Here is a 20129-nt window from a genome sequence, read left to right as displayed (position 1 = left end):
AGCATGAAACGGTCTGAAAAATAGGAGGAGCATGAAGCGGTCGTCAAAATCATGAAGATCCTGAAAGGGTTTGAAAAATAAGAAGAGCTTCAAAAGGTGTCAAAAATATGAGGAGCATGAAACGGTAGGAAAAATAGGCGGAGCATGAAGCGGTGTTGAAAAACATGAAGAGCCTGAAAATGTGTAAAAAATATGAAGAGCTTCAAAGGGTGTCAAAAATATGAGGAGTATGTAACGGTCTGAAAAATAGGAGGAGCACGAAGCGGTGTTCATAAACTTGGAGACCCTGAAAAGGTGTGAAAAATATGAAGAGCATCAAAAGATGTCAAAAATATGAGGAGCATGAAATGGTCTGAAAAATAGGAGAAGCATGAAGCGGTGTTCAAAAATATGAAGAGCCTGAAAAGGTGTGAAAAATATGAAGAGCTTCAAAGGTGTGAAAAATATGTGGAGCATGAAACGTTCTGAAAAATAGCAGGAGCATGAAGCGGTGTTGAAAATCATGAAGAGCCTGAAAAGGTGTGAAAAATATGAAGAGCTTCAAAAGGTGTGAAAAATATGAAGAGCTTCAAAAGGTGTGAAAAAATATGAGGAGCATGAAACGGTCTGAAAAATAGGAGGAGCATGAAGCGGTGTTTAAAAACATGAAGAGGCTGAAAAGTTGTGAAAAATATGAAGAGCTTCAAAAGGTGTCTAAAATATAAGGAGCATGAAACGGTATGAAAAATAGGAGGAGCATGAAGCGGTGTTGAAAAACATGAAGAGCCTGAAAATGTGTGAAAAATATGAAGAGCTTCAAAAATGTGACAAATATGAAGAGCTTCAAAAGGTGTGAAAAATATGAAGAGCTTCAAAGGTGTCAAAAATGAGATGAGCATGAAACGTTCTGAAAAATAGGAGGTGCATGAAGCGGTGTTGAAAAACATGAAGAGCCTGAAAAGGTGTGAAAAATATGAAGAGCTTCAAAAGGTGTCAAATATATGAGTAGCATGAAACGGTCTGAAAAATAGGAGGAGCATGAAGCGGTGTTGAAAAACATGAAGAGCCTGAAAACGTGTGAAAAATATGAAGAGCTCCAAAAGGTGTGAAAAATATGAGGAGCATGAAACGGTCTGAAAAATATAAGAAGCATGAAGCGGTGTTCAAAAACATGAGAGCCTGAAAAGGTGTGATAAATATGAAGAGCCTGAAAAGGTGTGATAAATATGAAGAGCTTCAAAAGGTGTCGAAAATATGAGGAGCATGAAACGGTCTGAAAAATAGGAGGAGCTTGAACCGGTCTTGAAAAACATGAAGAGCCTGAAAATGTGTGAAAAATACGAAGAGCTTCAAAGGGTGTCAAAAATATGAGGAGCATGTAACGGTCTGAAAAATAGGAGGAGCACGAAGCGGTGGTCAGAAACATGAAGAGCCTGAAAAGGTGTGAAAAATATGAAGAGCTTCAAAAGGTTTGAAATACATGAGGAGCATGAAACGGTCTGAAAAATAGGAGGAACATGAAAGGGTGTTCAAAAACATGAAGAGCCTGAAAAGGTGTGAAAAATATGAAGAGCTTCAAAAGGTGTCAAAAATATTAGGAGCAGGAATGGTCTGAAAAATAGGAGGAGCATGAAGCCGTGTTCAAAAACATGAAGAGACTGAAAAGGTGTGAAAAATGTGAAGAGTTTCAAAAGGTGTGAAAAATATGAAGAGTTTCAAAAGGTGTCAAAAAATAGATGAGCATGAAACTGTCTGAAAATTAGGAGGAGGATGAAATGGTGTTCAAAAACATGAAGAGACTGAAAAGGTGTGAAAAATATGAAGAGCTTCAAAAGTTGTGAAATACATGAGAAGCATTAAACGGTGTGATAAATAGGAGGAGCATGAAGCAGTGTCCAAAAACATGAAGAGACTGAAAAGGTGTGAAAAATATGAAGAGTTTCAAAAGGTGTGAAATAAATGAGGAGCATTAAACGGTCTGATAAATAGGAGGAGCATGAAGCGGTGTTCAAAAACATGAAGAACCTCAAAAGGTGTGAAAAATATGAAGAGCTTCAAAAGGTGTGAAATACATGAGGAGCATGAAACGGGCTGAAAAATAGGAGAAGCATGAAGTGGTGTGGAAAAACATGAAGAACCTGAAAAGGTGTGAAAAATATGAAAAGCTTCAAAAAGTGTCAAAATTATGAGGAGCATGAAACGGTCTGAAAAATAGGAGGAGCATGAAGTGGTGTTGAAAAACATGAAGAGCCTGAAAAAGTGTGAAAAATATGAAGAGCTTCAAAAATGTGACAAATATGAAGAGCTTCAAAAGGTGTGAAAAATATGAAGAGCTTCAAAGGTGTCAAAAATGAGATGAGCATGAAACGTTCTGAAAAATAGGAGGTGCATGAAGCGGTGTTGAAAAACATGAAGAGCCTGAAAAGGTGTGAAAAATATGAAGAGCTTCAAAAGGTGTCAAATATATGAGTAGCATGAAACGGTCTGAAAAATAGGAGGAGCATGAAGCGGTGTTGAAAAACATGAAGAGCCTGAAAACGTGTGAAAAATATGAAGAGCTCCAAAAGGTGTGAAAAATATGAAGAGCTTCAAAAGGTGTCAAAAATATGAGGAGCATGAAACGGTCTGAAAAATATAAGAAGCATGAAGCGGTGTTCAAAAACATGAGAGCCTGAAAAGGTGTGATAAATATGAAGAGCTTCAAAAGGTGTCGAAAATATGAGGAGCATGAAACGGTCTGAAAAATAGGAGGAGCATGAAGCGGTCTTGAAAAACATGAAGAGCCTGAAAATGTGTGAAAAATACGAAGAGCTTCAAAGGGTGTCAAAAATATGAGGAGCATGTAACGGTCTGAAAAATAGGAGGAGCACGAAGCGGTGGTCAGAAACATGAAGAGCCTGAAAAGGTGTGAAAAATATGAAGAGCTTCAAAAGGTTTGAAATACATGAGGAGCATGAAACGGTCTGAAAAATAGGAGGAACATGAAAGGGTGTTCAAAAACATGAAGAGCCTGAAAAGGTGTGAAAAATATGAAGAGTTTCAAAAGGTGTCAAAAATATTAGGAGCAGGAATGGTCTGAAAAATAGGAGGAGCATGAAGCCGTGTTCAAAAACATGAAGAGACTGAAAAGGTGTGAAAAATGTGAAGAGTTTCAAAAGGTGTGAAAAATATGAAGAGTTTCAAAAGGTGTCAAAAAATAGATGAGCATGAAACTGTCTGAAAATTAGGAGGAGGATGAAATGGTGTTCAAAAACATGAAGAGACTGAAAAGGTGTGAAAAATATGAAGAGCTTCAAAAGTTGTGAAATACATGAGAAGCATTAAACGGTGTGATAAATAGGAGGAGCATGAAGCAGTGTCCAAAAACATGAAGAGACTGAAAAGGTGTGAAAAATATGAAGAGTTTCAAAAGGTGTGAAATAAATGAGGAGCATTAAACGGTCTGATAAATAGGAGGAGCATGAAGCTGTGTTCAAAAACATGAAGAACCTCAAAAGGTGTGAAAAATATGAAGAGCTTCAAAAGGTGTGAAATACATGAGGAGCATGAAACGGGCTGAAAAATAGGAGAAGCATGAAGTGGTGTGGAAAAACATGAAGAAACTGAAAAGGTGTGAAAAATATGAAAAGCTTCAAAAAGTGTCAAAATTATGAGGAGCATGAAACGGTCTGAAAAATAGGAGGAGCATGAAGTGGTGTTGAAAAACATGAAGAGCCTGAAAAAGTGTGAAAAATATGAAGAGCTTCAAAACATGTCAAAAATATGAGGAGCATGAAACGGTCTGAAAAATAGGGGGAGCATGAAACGGTCTGAAAAAGAGGAGGAGCATGAAGTGGTGTTCAAAAACATGAAGAGCCTGAAAAGGTGTGAAAAATATGAAGAGCTTCAAAAATATGAAAAATATGAAGAGCTTCAAAAGCTGTGACAAATATGAAGAGCTTCAAAAGGTGTCAAAAATGAGATGAGCATGAAACGGTCTGAAAAATAGGAGGAGCATGAAGCGCTGTTGAAAATCATGAAGAGACAGAAAAGGTGTGAAAAATATGAAGAGCTTCAAAAGGTGTGAAAAATATGAAGAGCTTCAAAAGGTGTGAAAAATAGGAGGTGCATGAAGCGGTGTTCAAACACAAGAAGAGCCTGATAAGGTGTGAAAAATATGAAGAGCTTCAAAAGGTGTCAAAAATATGAGGAGCATGAAACGGTCTGAAAAATAGGAGGAGCATGAAACGGTGTTCAAAAACAGGAAGAGCCTAAAAAGGTGTGAAAAATATGAAGAGCTTCAAAACGTGTCAAAAATGTGTGGAGCATGAAACGGTCTGAAAAATAGAAGGAGCATGAAGCGGAGTTGAAAAACATGAAGAACCTGAAAACGTGTGAAAAATATGAACAGCTTCAAAAGGTGTGAAAAATGAGATGAGCATGAAGCGGTCTGAAAAATAGGAGGAGCATGAAGTGTTGTTTAAAAGCATGAAGAGCCTGAAAAGGTGTGAAATATATGAAGAGCTTCAAAAAGTGTGAAAAAAAAGAAGAGATTCAAAAGGTGTCAAAAATATGAGGAGCATGAAACGGTCTGAAAAATAGGAGGAGCATGAAACGGTGTTCAAATACATGAAGAGCCTAAAAAGGTGTGAACAATATGAAGAGCTTCAAAAGGTGTGAAAAATTTGAGGACATGAAAAGGTCTGAAAAACAGGAGGAGCAAGACGCGGTGTTGAAAAACATGAAGAGCCTGAAAACGTGTGAAAAATATGAAGAGTTTCAAAAGGTGTGAAAAATATGAAGAGCTTCAAAAGGTGTCAAAAATGAGATGAGCATGAAACGGTCGGAAAAAGAGGAGGAACATGAAGCAGTGTTCAAAAACATGAAGAGCCTAAAAGCTGTGAAAAATATGAAGAGCTACAAAAGGTGTGAAAAATATGTGGAGCATGAAAGGGTCAGAAATATAGGAGGAGCATGAAGTGGTGTTGAAAAACATGAAGAGCCTGAAAAGGTGTGAAAAATATCAAGAGCTTCAATAGGTGTGAAAAATATGAGGAGCATGAAAAGGTCTGAAAAATAGTAGGAACATGAAGTGGTGTTGAAAAACATTAAGAGCCTGAAAAGGTGTGAAAAATATGAAGAGCTTCAAAAGGTGTCAAAAATATGAGGAGCATGAAACGGTCTGACAATTAGGAGGAGCATGAAGCGGTGTTGAAAAACATGAAGAGCCTAAAAGCTGTGAAAAATATGAAGAGCTACAAAAGGTGTGAAAAATATGTGGAGCATGAAAGGGTCAGAAATATAGGAGGAGCATGAAGTGGTGTTGAAAAACATGAAGAGCCTGAAAAGGTGTGAAAAATATGAAGAGCTTCAATAGGTGTGAAAAATATGAGGAGCATGAAAAGGTCTGAAAAATAGTAGGAACATGAAGTGGTGTTGAAAAACATTAAGAGCCTGAAAAGGTGTGAAAATGAAGAAGAGCTTCAAAAGGTGTCAAAATTATGAGGAGCATGAAACGGTCTGAAAAATAGGAGCAGCATGAAACGGTGTTCAAAAAGATGAAGAGCCTGAAAATGTGTGAAAAATATGAAGAGCTTCAAAAGGTGTGAAAAATATGAGGAACATGAAACTGTTTGAAAAACAGGAGGAGCAAGAAGCGGTGTTGAAAATCATGAAGAGCCTGAAAACGTGTGAAAAATATGAAGAGTTTCAAAAGGTGTGAAAAATATGAAGAGCTTCAAAAGGTGTCAAAAATATGAGGAGCATGAAACGGTCTGAAATATAGCAGTAGCATGAGGCGGTATTGAAAAGCATGAAGAGCCTAAAAAGGTGTGAAAAATATGAAGAGCTTCAAAAGGTGTCAAAAATATGAGGAACATGAAACGGTCTGAAAAATAGGAGGAGCATGAAGTAGTGTTGGAAAACATGAAGACACTGAAAATGTGTGAAAAATATGAAGAGCTTCAAAAGGTGTGAAATACATGAGGTGCATGAAACGGTCTGAAAAATAGGAGGAGTATGAAGCTGTGTTTAAAAACATGAAGAGTCTGAAAAGGTGTGAAAAATATGAAGAGCTTCAAAAAGTGTGAAAAATATGAGGAGCATGAAACAGTCTGAAAAATAGGAGGAGCATGATGCGGTGTTTAAAAAAATGAAGACCCTGAAAAGTTGTGAAAAATATGAAGAGCTTCAAAAGGTGTCAAAAATATGAGGAGCATGAAATGGTGTGAAATATAGGAGGAGCATGAAACGGTGTTGAGAAACATGAAGAGCCTGAAAAGGTGTGAAAAATATGAAGAGCTTCAAAAGGTGTCAAAAATATAAGGAGCAGGAATGGTCTGAAAAATAGGAGGAGCATGAAGCCGTGTTCAAAAACATGAAGAGACTGAAAAGGTGTGAAAAATGTGAAGAGTTTCAAAAGGTGTGAAAAATATGAAGAGTTTCAAAAGGTGTCAAAAAATAGATGAGCATGAAACGGTCTGAAAATTAGGAGGAGGATGAAACGGTGTTCAAAAACATGAAGAGACTGAAAAGGTGTGAAAAATATGAAAAGCTTCAAAAGGTGTGAAATACATGAGAAGCATTAAACGGTGTGATAAATAGGAGGAGCATGAAGCAGTGTTCAAAAACATGAAGAGACTGAAAAGGTGTGAAAAATATGAAGAGTTTCAAAAGGTGTGAAATAAATGAGGAGCATTAAACGGTCTGATAAATAGGAGGAGCATGAAGCGGTGTTCAAAAACATGAAGAGCCTCAAAAGGTGTGAAAAATATGAAGAGCTTCAAAAGGTGTGAAATACATGAGGAGCATGAAACGGGCTGAAAAATAGGAGAAGCATGAAGTGGTGTGGAAAAACATGAAGAGCCTGAAAAGGTGTGAAAAATATGAAAAGCTTCAAAAGGTGTCAAAATTATGAGGAGCATGAAACGGTCTGACAATTAGGAGGAGCATGAAGCGGTGTTGAAAAACATGAAGAGCCTAAAAGCTGTGAAAAATATGAAGAGCTACAAAAGGTGTGAAAAATATGTGGAGCATGAAAGGGTCAGAAATATAGGAGGAGCATGAAGTGGTGTTGAAAAACATGAAGAGCCTGAAAAGGTGTGAAAAATATGAAGAGCTTCAATAGGTGTGAAAAATATGAGGAGCATGAAAAGGTCTGAAAAATAGTAGGAACATGAAGTGGTGTTGAAAAACATGAAGAGCCTGAAAAGGTGTGAAAATGAAGAAGAGCTTCAAAAGGTGTCAAAATTATGAGGAGCATGAAACGGTCTGAAAAATAGGAGCAGCATGAAACGGTGTTCAAAAAGATGAAGAGCCTGAAAATGTGTGAAAAATATGAAGAGCTTCAAAAGGTGTGAAAAATATGAGGAACATGAAACTGTCTGAAAAACAGGAGGAGCAAGAAGCGGTGTTGAAAATCATGAAGAGCCTGAAAACGTGTGAAAAATATGAAGAGTTTCAAAAGGTGTGAAAAATATGAAGAGCTTCAAAAGGTGTCAAAAATATGAGGAGCATGAAACGGTCTGAAATATAGCAGTAGCATGAGGCGGTATTGAAAAGCATCAAGAGCCTAAAAAGGTGTGAAAAATATGAAGAGCTTCAAAAGGTGTCAAAAATATGAGGAACATGAAACGGTCTGAAAAATAGGAGGAGCATGAAGTAGTGTTGAGAAACATGAAGAGCCTGAAAAGGTGTGAAAATGAAGAAGAGCTTCAAAAGGTGTCAAAATTATGAGGAGCATGAAACGGTCTGAAAAATAGGAGCAGCATGAAACGGTGTTCAAAAAGATGAAGAGCCTGAAAATGTGTGAAAAATATGAAGAGCTTCAAAAGGTGTGAAAAATATGAGGAACATGAAACTGTTTGAAAAACAGGAGGAGCAAGAAGCGGTGTTGAAAATCATGAAGAGCCTGAAAACGTGTGAAAAATATGAAGAGTTTCAAAAGGTGTGAAAAATATGAAGAGCTTCAAAAGGTGTCAAAAATATGAGGAGCATGAAACGGTCTGAAATATAGCAGTAGCATGAGGCGGTATTGAAAAGCATGAAGAGCCTAAAAAGGTGTGAAAAATATGAAGAGCTTCAAAAGGTGTCAAAAATATGAGGAACACGAAACGGTCTGAAAAATAGGAGGAGCATGAAGTAGTGTTGGAAAACATGAAGACACTGAAAATGTGTGAAAAATATGAAGAGCTTCAAAAGGTGTGAAATACATGAGGTGCATGAAACGGTCTGAAAAATAGGAGGAGTATGAAGCTGTGTTTAAAAACATGAAGAGTCTGAAAAGGTGTGAAAAATATGAAGAGCTTCAAAAGGTGTGAAAAATATGAGGAGCATGAAACAGTCTGAAAAATAGGAGGAGCATGATGCGGTGTTTAAAAAAATGAAGACCCTGAAAAGTTGTGAAAAATATGAAGAGCTTCAAAAGGTGTCAAAAATATGAGGAGCATGAAATGGTGTGAAATATAGGAGGAGCATGAAACGGTGTTGAGAAACATGAAGAGCCTGAAAAGGTGTGAAAAATATGAAGAGCTTCAAAAGGTGTCAAAAATATAAGGAGCAGGAATGGTCTGAAAAATAGGAGGAGCATGAAGCCGTGTTCAAAAACATGAAGAGACTGAAAAGGTGTGAAAAATGTGAAGAGTTTCAAAAGGTGTGAAAAATATGAAGAGTTTCAAAAGGTGTCAAAAAATAGATGAGCATGAAACGGTCTGAAAATTAGGAGGAGGATGAAACGGTGTTCAAAAACATGAAGAGACTGAAAAGGTGTGAAAAATATGAAAAGCTTCAAAAGGTGTGAAATACATGAGAAGCATTAAACGGTGTGATAAATAGGAGGAGCATGAAGCAGTGTTCAAAAACATGAAGAGACTGAAAAGGTGTGAAAAATATGAAGAGTTTCAAAAGGTGTGAAATAAATGAGGAGCATTAAACGGTCTGATAAATAGGAGGAGCATGAAGCGGTGTTCAAAAACATGAAGAGCCTCAAAAGGTGTGAAAAATATGAAGAGCTTCAAAAGGTGTGAAATACATGAGGAGCATGAAACGGGCTGAAAAATAGGAGAAGCATGAAGTGGTGTGGAAAAACATGAAGAACCTGAAAAGGTGTGAAAAATATGAAAAGCTTCAAAAAGTGTCAAAATTATGAGGAGCATGAAACGGTCTGAAAAATAGGAGGAGCATGAAGTGGTGTTGAAAAACATGAAGAGCCTGAAAAGGTGTGAAAAATATGAAGAGCTTCAAAAGGTGTCAAAAATATGAGGAGCATGAAACGGTCTGACAATTAGGAGGAGCATGAAGCGGTGTTGAAAAACATGAAGAGCCTAAAAGCTGTGAAAAATATGAAGAGCTACAAAAGGTGTGAAAAATATGTGGAGCATGAAAGGGTCAGAAATATAGGAGGAGCATGAAGTGGTGTTGAAAAACATGAAGAGCCTGAAAAGGTGTGAAAAATATGAAGAGCTTCAATAGGTGTGAAAAATATGAGGAGCATGAAAAGGTCTGAAAAATAGTAGGAACATGAAGTGGTGTTGAAAAACATGAAGAGCCTGAAAAGGTGTGAAAATGAAGAAGAGCTTCAAAAGGTGTCAAAATTATGAGGAGCATGAAACGGTCTGAAAAATAGGAGCAGCATGAAACGGTGTTCAAAAAGATGAAGAGCCTGAAAATGTGTGAAAAATATGAAGAGCTTCAAAAGGTGTGAAAAATATGAGGAACATGAAACTGTCTGAAAAACAGGAGGAGCAAGAAGCGGTGTTGAAAATCATGAAGAGCCTGAAAACGTGTGAAAAATATGAAGAGTTTCAAAAGGTGTGAAAAATATGAAGAGCTTCAAAAGGTGTCAAAAATATGAGGAGCATGAAACGGTCTGAAATATAGCAGTAGCATGAGGCGGTATTGAAAAGCATGAAGAGCCTAAAAAGGTGTGAAAAATATGAAGAGCTTCAAAAGGTGTCAAAAATATGAGGAACATGAAACGGTCTGAAAAATAGGAGGAGCATGAAGTAGTGTTGGAAAACATGAAGACACTGAAAATGTGTGAAAAATATGAAGAGCTTCAAAAGGTGTGAAATACATGAGGTGCATGAAACGGTCTGAAAAATAGGAGGAGTATGAAGCTGTGTTTAAAAACATGAAGAGTCTGAAAAGGTGTGAAAAATATGAAGAGCTTCAAAAGGTGTGAAAAATATGAGGAGCATGAAACAGTCTGAAAAATAGGAGGAGCATGATGCGGTGTTTAAAAAAATGAAGACCCTGAAAAGTTGTGAAAAATATGAAGAGCTTCAAAAGGTGTCAAAAATATGAGGAGCATGAAATGGTGTGAAATATAGGAGGAGCATGAAACGGTGTTGAGAAACATGAAGAGCCTGAAAAGGTGTGAAAAATATGAAGAGCTTCAAAAGGTGTGAAAAATAGGAGGTGCATGAAGCGGTGTTCAAGCACAAGAAGAGCCTGAAAAGGTGTGAAAAATATGAAGAGCTTCAAAAGGTGTCAAAAATATGAGGAGCATGAAACGGTCTGAAAAATAGGAGGAGCATGAAACGGTGTTCAAAAACAGGAAGAGCCTAAAAAGGTGTGTAAAATATGAAGAGCTTCAAAACGTGTCAAAATTTTGTGGAGCATGAAACGGTCTGAAATATAGAAGGAGCATGAAGCGGAGTTGAAAAACATGAAGAACCTGAAACCGTGTGAAAAATATGAACAGCTTCAAAAGGTGTGAAAAATGAGATGAGCATGAAGCGGTCTGAAAAATAGGAGGAGCATGAAACGGTGTTCAAAAACAGGAAGAGCCTAAAAAGGTGTGAAAAATATGAAGAGCTTCTAAACGTGTCAAAAATATGTGGAGCATGAAACGGTCTGAAGAATAGGAGGAGCATGAAGTGTTGTTTAAAAGCATGAAGAGCCTGAAAAGGTGTGAAATATATGAAGAGCTTAAAAAGGTGTGAAAAAAAAAGAAGAGCTTCAAAAGGTGTGAAATATATGAGGAGCATGAAACGGTCTGAAAAATAGGAGGAGCATGAAGCGGTGTTCTAAAACATGAAAAGCCTAAAAAGGTGTGAAAAATATGAAGAGCTTCAAAAGGTGTGAAAAATAGGAGGTTCATTAAGCGGTGTTCAAACACAAGAAAGGCCTGAAACGGTGTGAAAAATATGAAGAGCTTCAAAAGGTGTGAAAATTAGAGGTGCATGAAGCGGTGTTCAAACACAAGAAGAGCCTGAAAAGGTGTTAAAAATATGAAGAGCTTCAAAAGGTGTCAAAAATATGAGGAGCATGAAACGCTCTGAAAAATAGGAGGAGCATGAAACGGTGTTCAAAAACAGGAAAAGCCTAAAAAGGTGTGAAAAATATGAAGAGCTTCTAAACGTGTCAAAAATATGTGGAGCATGAAACGGTCTGAAGAATAGGAGGAGGATTGTAGCGATGTTCAAAAACATGAAGAGCCTGAAAAGGTGTGAAAAATATGAAAAGCTTCAAAAGGTGTCAAATATATGAGGAGCATGAAACAGTCTGAAAAATAGGAGGAGCATGAAGCGGTGTTCAGCAACATGAAGAGCCTGAAAAGGTGTGAAAAATATGAACAGCTTCAAAACATGTGAAAAATATGAAGACATTCAAAGGTGTCAAAATTATGAGGAGCAAGAAACGGTCTGAAAATAGGAGGATCATGAAGCGGTGTTGAAAATCATGAAGAACCTGAAAAGGTGTGTAAAATATGAAGAGAAACAAAATGTGTGAAATACATGAGGAGCATGAAACGGTCTGAAAAATAGGAGGAGCATGAAGCGGTGTTCAAAAATGTGAAGAGCCTGAAAATTTGTGAAAACTATGAAGCGCTTCAGAAGGTGTCAAAAATGAGATGAGCATGAAACGGTCTGAAAAATACGAGGAGCATGAAGTGGTGTTGAAAAACATTAAGAGCCTGAAAATGTGTGAAATATATGAAGAGCTTCAAAAGATTTCAAAAATGAGAGGAGCATGAAACGGTCTGAAAAATAGGAGGAGCATGAAGCGGTGTTGAAAAACATGAAGAGCCTGAAAAGGTGTGAAAAATATGAATAGTTTCAAAAGGTGTCAAAAATATGAGGAGCATGAAACGGTCTGAAAAATAGGAGGAGCATTGTAACATTGGTGAAAAATTGAAAAGCCTGAAAAGGTGTGAAAAATATGAAGAGCTTCAAAAGGTGTCAAAAATATGAGGAGCATGAAAAGGTCTGAAAAATTGGAGGAGCATGAAGCAGTGTTGAAAAACATGAAGAGCCTGAAAAGGTGTGAAAAATATGAAGAGCTTCAAAAGGTTTCAAAAATATAAGGAGCATGAAACGGTCTGAAAAATAGTAGGAGCATGAAACGGTGTTCAAAAAGATGAGAAGCCTGAAAAGGTGTGAAATATATGAAGAGCTTCAAAATGTGTGAAATACATGAGGAGCATGAAACGGTCTGAAAAATAGGAGGAGCATGAAGTGTTGTTGAAAAACATGAAGAGCCTGAAAAGGTGTGAAAATTATGAAGAGCTTCAAAAGTTGTGAAAAATATGAGGAGCACGAAACGGTCTAAAAAATAAGAGGAGCATGAAGCCGTGTTGAAAAACATGAAGAGCCTGAAAAGGTGTAAAAAACATGAAGAGCTTCAAAAGGTGTCAAAAATATTAGGAAAATGAAACGGTCTGAAAAATAGGAGGAGCATGAAGAGGGGTTGAAAATCATGAAGAGTCTGAAAAGGTGTGTAAAATGTGAAGAGCTTCAAAAGGAGTGAAATACATGAGGAGCATGAAATCGTCTGAATTATAGGAGGAGCATGAAGCGGTGTTCATAAACATGAAGAGCCTGAAAAGGTGTGAAAAATATGAAGAGCTTCAAAAGCTGTCAAATATGAGATGAGCATGAAACGGTCTGAAAAATAGGAGGAGCAGGAATTGGTGTTGAAAAACATGAAAAGCGTGAAAAAGTGTAAAATATATGAAGAGCTTCAAAATTTGTGAAAAATATTAGGAGCTTCAAAAGAGGTCAAAAATATGAGGAGCATGAAACGGTCTCAAAAATAGGAGGAGCATGAAACGGTTTTGAAAAACACGAAGGGCCTGAAAAGGTGTGAAAAATATGAAGAGCTTCAAAAGGTGTGAAATACATAGGGGCATGAAACGGTCTGAAAAATAGAAGGAGCATGAAGCCGTGTTGAAAAACATGAAGAGCCTGAAAAGATGTGAAAAACATGAAGAGCTTCAAAAGTTGTCAAAAATATGCGGAGAATGAAACGGTCTGAAAAATAGGTGGAGCATGAAGCAGTGTTTAAAAACATGAAGAGCCTGAAAAGGTGTGAAAAATAAGAAGAGCGTCAAAAGGTCTGAAATACATGAGAAGGATGAAACCGTCTGAAAAATATGAGGAGCATGAAGCATTGTTCAAATATATGAAGAGCCTGAAAAGGTGTGAAATATATGAAAAGATTCAAAAGGTGTCAAAAATATTAGGAGCATGAAAAGGTCTGAAAAAAAGGAGGAGTAGGAAACCGTGTTCAAAATCATGAAGAGCCTGAAAAGTTGTGAAAAATATGAAGAGCTTCAAAAGGAGTTAAAAATAGGAGGAGCATGAAGCGGTGTTCAAAAACATGAAGAGCCTGAAAGTGTGTATAATATGAAGAGCTTCAAAAAGTGTCAAAAATATGAGGAGCATGAAACGGCCTGAAAAGTACGAGGAGCATGAAACGGTGTTCAAAAACATGAAGAGCCTGAAAAGGTGTGAAAAATATGAAGAGCTTCAAAAGGTGTGAAAAATATGAAGAGCTTAAAATGGTTTCAAAAATGAGATGAGCATGAAACGATCCAAAAAATAGGTGGAGCATGATGTGGTGTTAAAAACATGAAGAGCCTGAAAAAGTGTGAAAAGTATGAAGAGCTTCAAAAGGTGTGAAATACATGAGGAGCATGAAACTCTCTGAAAATTAGAAGGAGCATGAAGTGGTGTTCAAAAACATGAAGAGCCTGAAAAGGTGTGAAAAATATGAAGAGCTTCAAAAGTTGTCAAAAATATGAGGAGCATGAAACGGCCTGAAAAGTTCGAGGAGCATGAAACGGTGTTCAAAAACATGAAGAGCCTGAAAAGGTGTGAAAAATATGAAGAGCTTCAAAAGGTGTGAAAAATATGAAGAGCTTCAAAAGGTTTCAAAAAGTAGATGAGCATGAAACGGTCTGAAAAATTGGAGGAGCAAGAAGTACTGTTGAAAAAAATGAAGAGCCTGAAAAGGTGTGAAAAATATGAAAAGCTTCAAAAGGTGTCAAAAATATGAGGACCATGAAATGGTCTGAAAAATAGGAGGAGCATGAAGCGGTGTTGAAAAATATGAAGAGCCTGAAAAGGTGTGAAAAATATGAAGAGCTTCTAAAGGTGTGAAAAATGAGATGAGCATGAAACGGTCTGAAAAATAGGAGGAGCATGAAGCGGTGTTCAAAAAAATGAAGAGCCTGAAAAGGTGTGAAAAATTTGAAGAGCTTCAAAAGGTGTCACAAATATGAGGAACATGAAACGGTCTGAAAAATAGGAGGAGCATAAAACGGTGTTCAAAAACATGAAGTGCCTGAAAAGGTGTGAAATATACAAAGAGCCTCAAAACGTGTCAAAAATAAGAGGAGCATGAAATGGTCTGAAAAATAGGAGGAGCATGAAGCGATGTTGAAAAACATGAAGAGACTTAAAACGTGTGAAATATATGAAGAGCTTCAAAAAGTGTGAAAAATATAAAGAGATTCAAAGGTGTCAAAATTATGAGGAGCCAGAAACGGTCTGAAAATGGGAGGAGCATACAACGGTGTTCAAATACATGAAGAGCCTGAAAATGTGTGAAAAATATGAAGAGCTTCAAAAGGTGTCACAAATATGAGGAGCAAGAAACGGTCTGAAAAAAAGGAGGAGCATAAAGCAGTGTTGAAAAACATGAAGAGACTGAAAAGGTGTGAAATATATGAAGAGCCTCAAAAGGGGTCAAAAATATGAGAAACATGAAATGGTCTGAAAAATAGGAGGAGCATGAAGTGGTGCTGAAAATCATGAAGAGCCTGAAAATGTGTGTAAAATATGAAGAGCTTCAAAAGGTGTGAAATACATGAGGAGCATGAAACGTTCTGAAAAAAAGGAGGAACATGAAGCGGTGTTCAAAAACATGAAGAGCCTGAAAAGTTGTGAAAAATATGAAGAGCTTCAAAAGGTGTCAAAAATACGAGGAATGTGAAACGGTCTGAAATAGAGGAGGAGCATGAAGTGGTGTTGAAAATCATGAAGAGCCTGAAAAGGTGTGTAAAATATGAAGAGCTTCAAAAGGTGTGAAATACAAGAGGAGCATGAAACGGTCTGAAAAATAGAAGGAGCATGAAGTGGTGTTCAAAAACATGAAGAGCCTGAAAAGTTGTGAAATATATGAAGAGATTCATAAGGTGTGAAAAATATGGGGAGCATGAAACGGTCTGAAAAATAGGAGGAGCATGAAGTGGTGTTGAAAACATGAAGATACTGAAAAAGTGTGAAATATATGAAGAGCTTCAAAAAGTGTGAAAAATATGAGGAGCTTCAAAATGTGTCAAAAATATGAGGAGCATGAAACGGTTTGGAAAATAGGACGAGCATGAAGTGGGGTTGAAAAACATGAGGAGCCTGAAAAGATGTGAAAAATACGAAGAGCTTCAAAAGGTGTCCATAATATGAGGAGCATGAAAATGTCTGAGAAATAGGAGGAGCATGAAGTGGTGCTGAAAAACATGAAGAGCCTAAAAGGTGTGAAAAATATGAAAAGCTTCAAAAGATGTCATAAATATGAGGAGCATGAAACGGTCTGAAAAATTGGAGGATCATGAAGCGGTGTTGAAAAACATGAAGAGCCAGAAAAGTTGTTAAAAATATGAAGAGCTTCAAAAGGTGTCAAAAATGTGAGGAGCATGAAACGGTCTGAAAAATAGGAGGAGCATGAAACCGTGTCAAAAACATGAAGAGCCTGAAAAGGTGTGAAAAATGAAGAGCTTCAAAAGGTGTGAAATACATGAGAAGCATGAAACGGTCTGAAAAATAGGAGGAGCATGAAGCGGTGTTGAAAAACATGAAGAGCATGAAAAGCTGTGAAAAATATGAAGAGCTTCAAAAGGTGTCAAAATATGTGAGCATGAAACGGTCTGAAAAATAGGAGGACCATGAAGCAGTGTTGAAAAACATGAAGAGCCTGAAAAGGTGTGAAAAATATGAAGAGCTTCAAAAGCTGTCAAAAATATGAGGAGCATGAAACGGTCTGAAAAATCGGAGGATATGAAACGGTGTTCAAAAACATGAAAAGCCTGAAAACGTGTGAAACATATGAAGAGCTTCAAAAGGTGTGACACATATGAGGAGCATGAAACGGTCTGAAAAATAGGAGGAGCATGAAGCGGTGTTGAAAAACATGAAGAGCCTGAAAAGGTGTGAAAAATTGAAGAGCTTCAAAAGGTGTGAAAATATGAGGAGCATGAAACGGTCTGAAGAATAGGAGGAGGATTGTAGCGATGTTCAAAAACATGAAGAGCATGAAAATGTTTGAAAAATATGAAGAGATTCAAAAGGTGTGAAATACAAGAGGAGCATGAAACGGTCTGAAAAATAGGAGGAGCATGAGGCGGTGTTGAAAAACATGACGAACCAAAAAAGGTGTGAAAAATATGAAAACCTTCAAAAAGTGTCAAAAATATGAGGAGGATGAAACTGTCTGAAAAATAGTAGGAGGATGAAATGGTGTTCAAAAACATGAAGAGCGTGAAAATGTGTGAAAAATATGAAGAGCTTCAAAAGGTGTGAAAAATATGAAGAGCTTCAAAAGGTGTGAAATACATGAGGAGCATGAAACGGTCTGAAAAATAGGAGGAGCATGAAGTGGTGTTCAAAAAGAAGAAGAGCCTGAAAAGGTGTGAAAAATATGAAGAGCTACAAAAGGTGTGAAATACAAGAGGAGCAAGAAACGGTCTGAAAAATAGGTGGAGCATGAAGTAGTGTTGAAAAATATGAAGAGCCTGAAAAGGTGTGAAAAATATGAAGAGCGTCAAAAGTTGTGAAAAACATGAGGAGCATGAAACGGTCTGAAAAATAGGTGGAGCATGAAGTAGTGTTGAAAAATATGAAGAGCCTGAAAAGGTGTGAAAAATATGAAGAGCGTCAAAAGTTGTGAAAAACATGAGGAGCATGAAACGGTCTGTAAAAGAGGAGGAGCATGAAGCGGTGTTCAACAATATGAAGAGCCTGAAAAGGTGTGAAAAATATGAAGAGCTTCAAAATGTGTGAAATACATGAGGAGCATGAAACGGTCTGAAAAATAGGAGGAGCATGAAGTGTTGTTGAAAAACATGAAGAGCCTGAAAAGGTGTGAAAATTATGAAGAGCTTCAAAAGTTGTGAAAAATATGAGGAGCACGAATCGGTCTAAAAAATAAGAGGAGCATGAAGCCGTGTTGAAAAACATGAAGAGCCTGAAAAGGTGTAAAAAACATGAAGAGCTTCAAAAGGTGTCAAAAATATTAGGAAAATGAAACGGTCTGAAAAATAGGAGGAGCATGAAGAGGGGTTGAAAATCATGAAGAGTCTGAAAAGGTGTGTAAAATGTGAAGAGCTTCAAAAGGAGTGAAATACATGAGGAGCATGAAACCGTCTGAATTATAGGAGGAGCATGAAGCGGTGTTCATAAACACGAAGAGCCTGAAAAGGTGTGAAAAATATGAAGAGATTCAAAAGCTGTCAAATATGAGATGAGCATGAAACGGTCTGAAAAATAGGAGGAGCAGGAATTGGTGTTGAAAAACATGAAAAGCCTGAAAAAGTGTAAAATATATGAAGAGCTTCAAAATTTGTGAAAAATATTAGGAGCTTCAAAAGAGGTCAAAAATATGAGGAGCATGAAACGGTCTCAAAAATAGGAGGAGCATGAAACGGTTTTGAAAAACACGAAGGGCCTGAAAAGGTGTGAAAAATATGAAGAGCTTCAAAAGGTGTGAAATACATAGGGGCATGAAACGGTCTGAAAAATAGAAGGAGCATAAAGCCGTGTTGAAAAACATGAAGAGCCTGAAAAGATGTGAAAAATATGAAGAGCTTCAAAAGTTGTCAAAAATATGAGGAGAATGAAACGGTCTGAAAAATAGGTGGAGCATGAAGCAGTGTTTAAAAACATGAAGAGCCTGAAAATGTGTGAAAAATAAGAAGAGCGTCAAAAGGTCTGAAATACATGAGAAGGATGAAACCGTCTGAAAAATATGAGGCGCATGAAGCATTGTTCAAATATATGAAGAGCCTGAAAAGGTGTGAAATATATGAAAAGATTCAAAAGGTGTCAAAAATATTAGGAGCATGAAAAGGTCTGAAAAAAAGGAGGAGCAGGAAACCGTGTTCAAAATCATGAAGAGCCTGAAAAGTTGTGAAAAATATGAAGAGCTTCAAAAGGAGTTAAAAATAGGAGGAGCATGAAGCGGTGTTCAAAAACATGAAGAGCCTGAAAATGTGTGTAAAATATGAAAAGCTTCAAAAAGTGTCAAAAATATGAGGAGCATGAAACGGCCTGAAAAGTACGAGGAGCATGAAACGGTGTTCAAAAACATGAAGAGCCTGAAAAGGTGTGAAAAATATGAAGAGCTTCAAAAGGTGTGAAAAATCTGAAGAGCTTAAAATGGTTTCAAAAATGAGATGAGCATGAAACGATCCGAAAAATAGGTGGAGCATGATGTGGTGTTAAAAACATGAAGAGCCTGAAAAAGTGTGAAAAGTATGAAGAGCTTCAAAAGGTGTGAAATACATGAGGAGCATGAAACTCTCTGAAAATTAGAAGGAGCATGAAGTGGTGTTCAAAAACATGAAGAGCCTGAAAAGGTGTGAAAAGTATGAAAAGCTTCAAAAGATGTCAAAAATATGAGGACCATGAAATGGTCTGAAAAATAGGAGGGGCATGAAGCGGTGTTGAAAAATATGAAGAGCCTGAAAAGGTGTGAAAAATATGAAGAGCTTCTAAAGGTGTGAAAAATGAGATGAGCATGAAACGGTCTGAAAAATAGGAGGATCATGAAACGGTGTTGAAAAACATGAAGAGCCTGAAAAGTTGTGAAAAGTATAAAGAGCTTCAAAAGGTGTCAAAAATATGAGGAGAATGAAACGGTGTGAAAAATAGGAGGAGTATGAAGATGTGTTCAAAAACATGAAGATCCTGAAAAGGTGTGAAAAATATGAAGAGCTTCTAAAGGTGTGAAAAATGAGATGAGCATGAAAGGGTCTGAAAATTAGGGGAAGCATGAAGTGGTGTGGAAAAACATGAAAAGCCTGAAAAAGGGCGAAAAATATGAAGAGCTTCAAAAGGTGTCAAAAATATGAAGAGCATTTAATGGTTTGAAAAATAGGAGGATCATGAAGCGGTGTTCAAAAACATGAAGATCCTGAAAAGGTGTGAAAAGTATGAAGAGCTTCAAAAGGTGTCAAAAAAGAGATGAGCATGAAACGTTCTGAAAAATAGGAGGAGCATGAATCGGTGTTGAAAAACATGAAGAGCCTGAAAAGGTGTGAGAAATATGAAGAGCTTCAAAAATGTGAAAAATATGAAGAGCTTAAAAAGTTGTCAAAAATTCGATGAGCATGAAACTGTCTGAAAAATAGGAGGAGCATGAAGTGGTGTTGACAAACATGAAGAGCCTGAAATGGTATGAAATATATGAAGACCTTCAAAACGTGTGAAAAATATGAGGAGCTTCAAAAAGTGTCAAAATTATGAGGAGCATGAAATGGTCTGAAAAATAGGAGGAGCATGAAGCGGTGTTGAAAAATACGAGGAGCATGAAGAGGTGTTGAAAAAAATGAAGAGCCTGAAAAGGTGTGAAAAATATGAAGATCTTCTAAACGTGTCAAAAATATGAGGAGCATGAAAAGGTCTGAAAAATAGGAGGAGCATGAAGTGGTGTTGAAAAACATGAAGAGCGTGAAAATGTGTGAAAAATATGAAGAGCATCAAAAGGTGTGAAAAATATGAAGAGCTTCAAAAGGTGTGAAATACATGAGGAGCATGAAAAGGTCTGAAAAATAGGAGGAGGATGAAATGGTGTTCAAAAACATGAAGAGCGTGAAAATGTGTGAAAAATATGAAGAGCATCAAAGGTGTGAAAAATATGAAGAGCTTCAAAAGGTGTGAAATACATGAGGA

The sequence above is a fragment of the Dama dama genome, chromosome 8 (assembly GCF_033118175.1).
Source record: "Dama dama isolate Ldn47 chromosome 8, ASM3311817v1, whole genome shotgun sequence".
Classification (NCBI taxonomy): Eukaryota; Metazoa; Chordata; class Mammalia; order Artiodactyla; family Cervidae; genus Dama; species Dama dama.
This window is presented reverse-complemented; position numbering follows the sequence as displayed.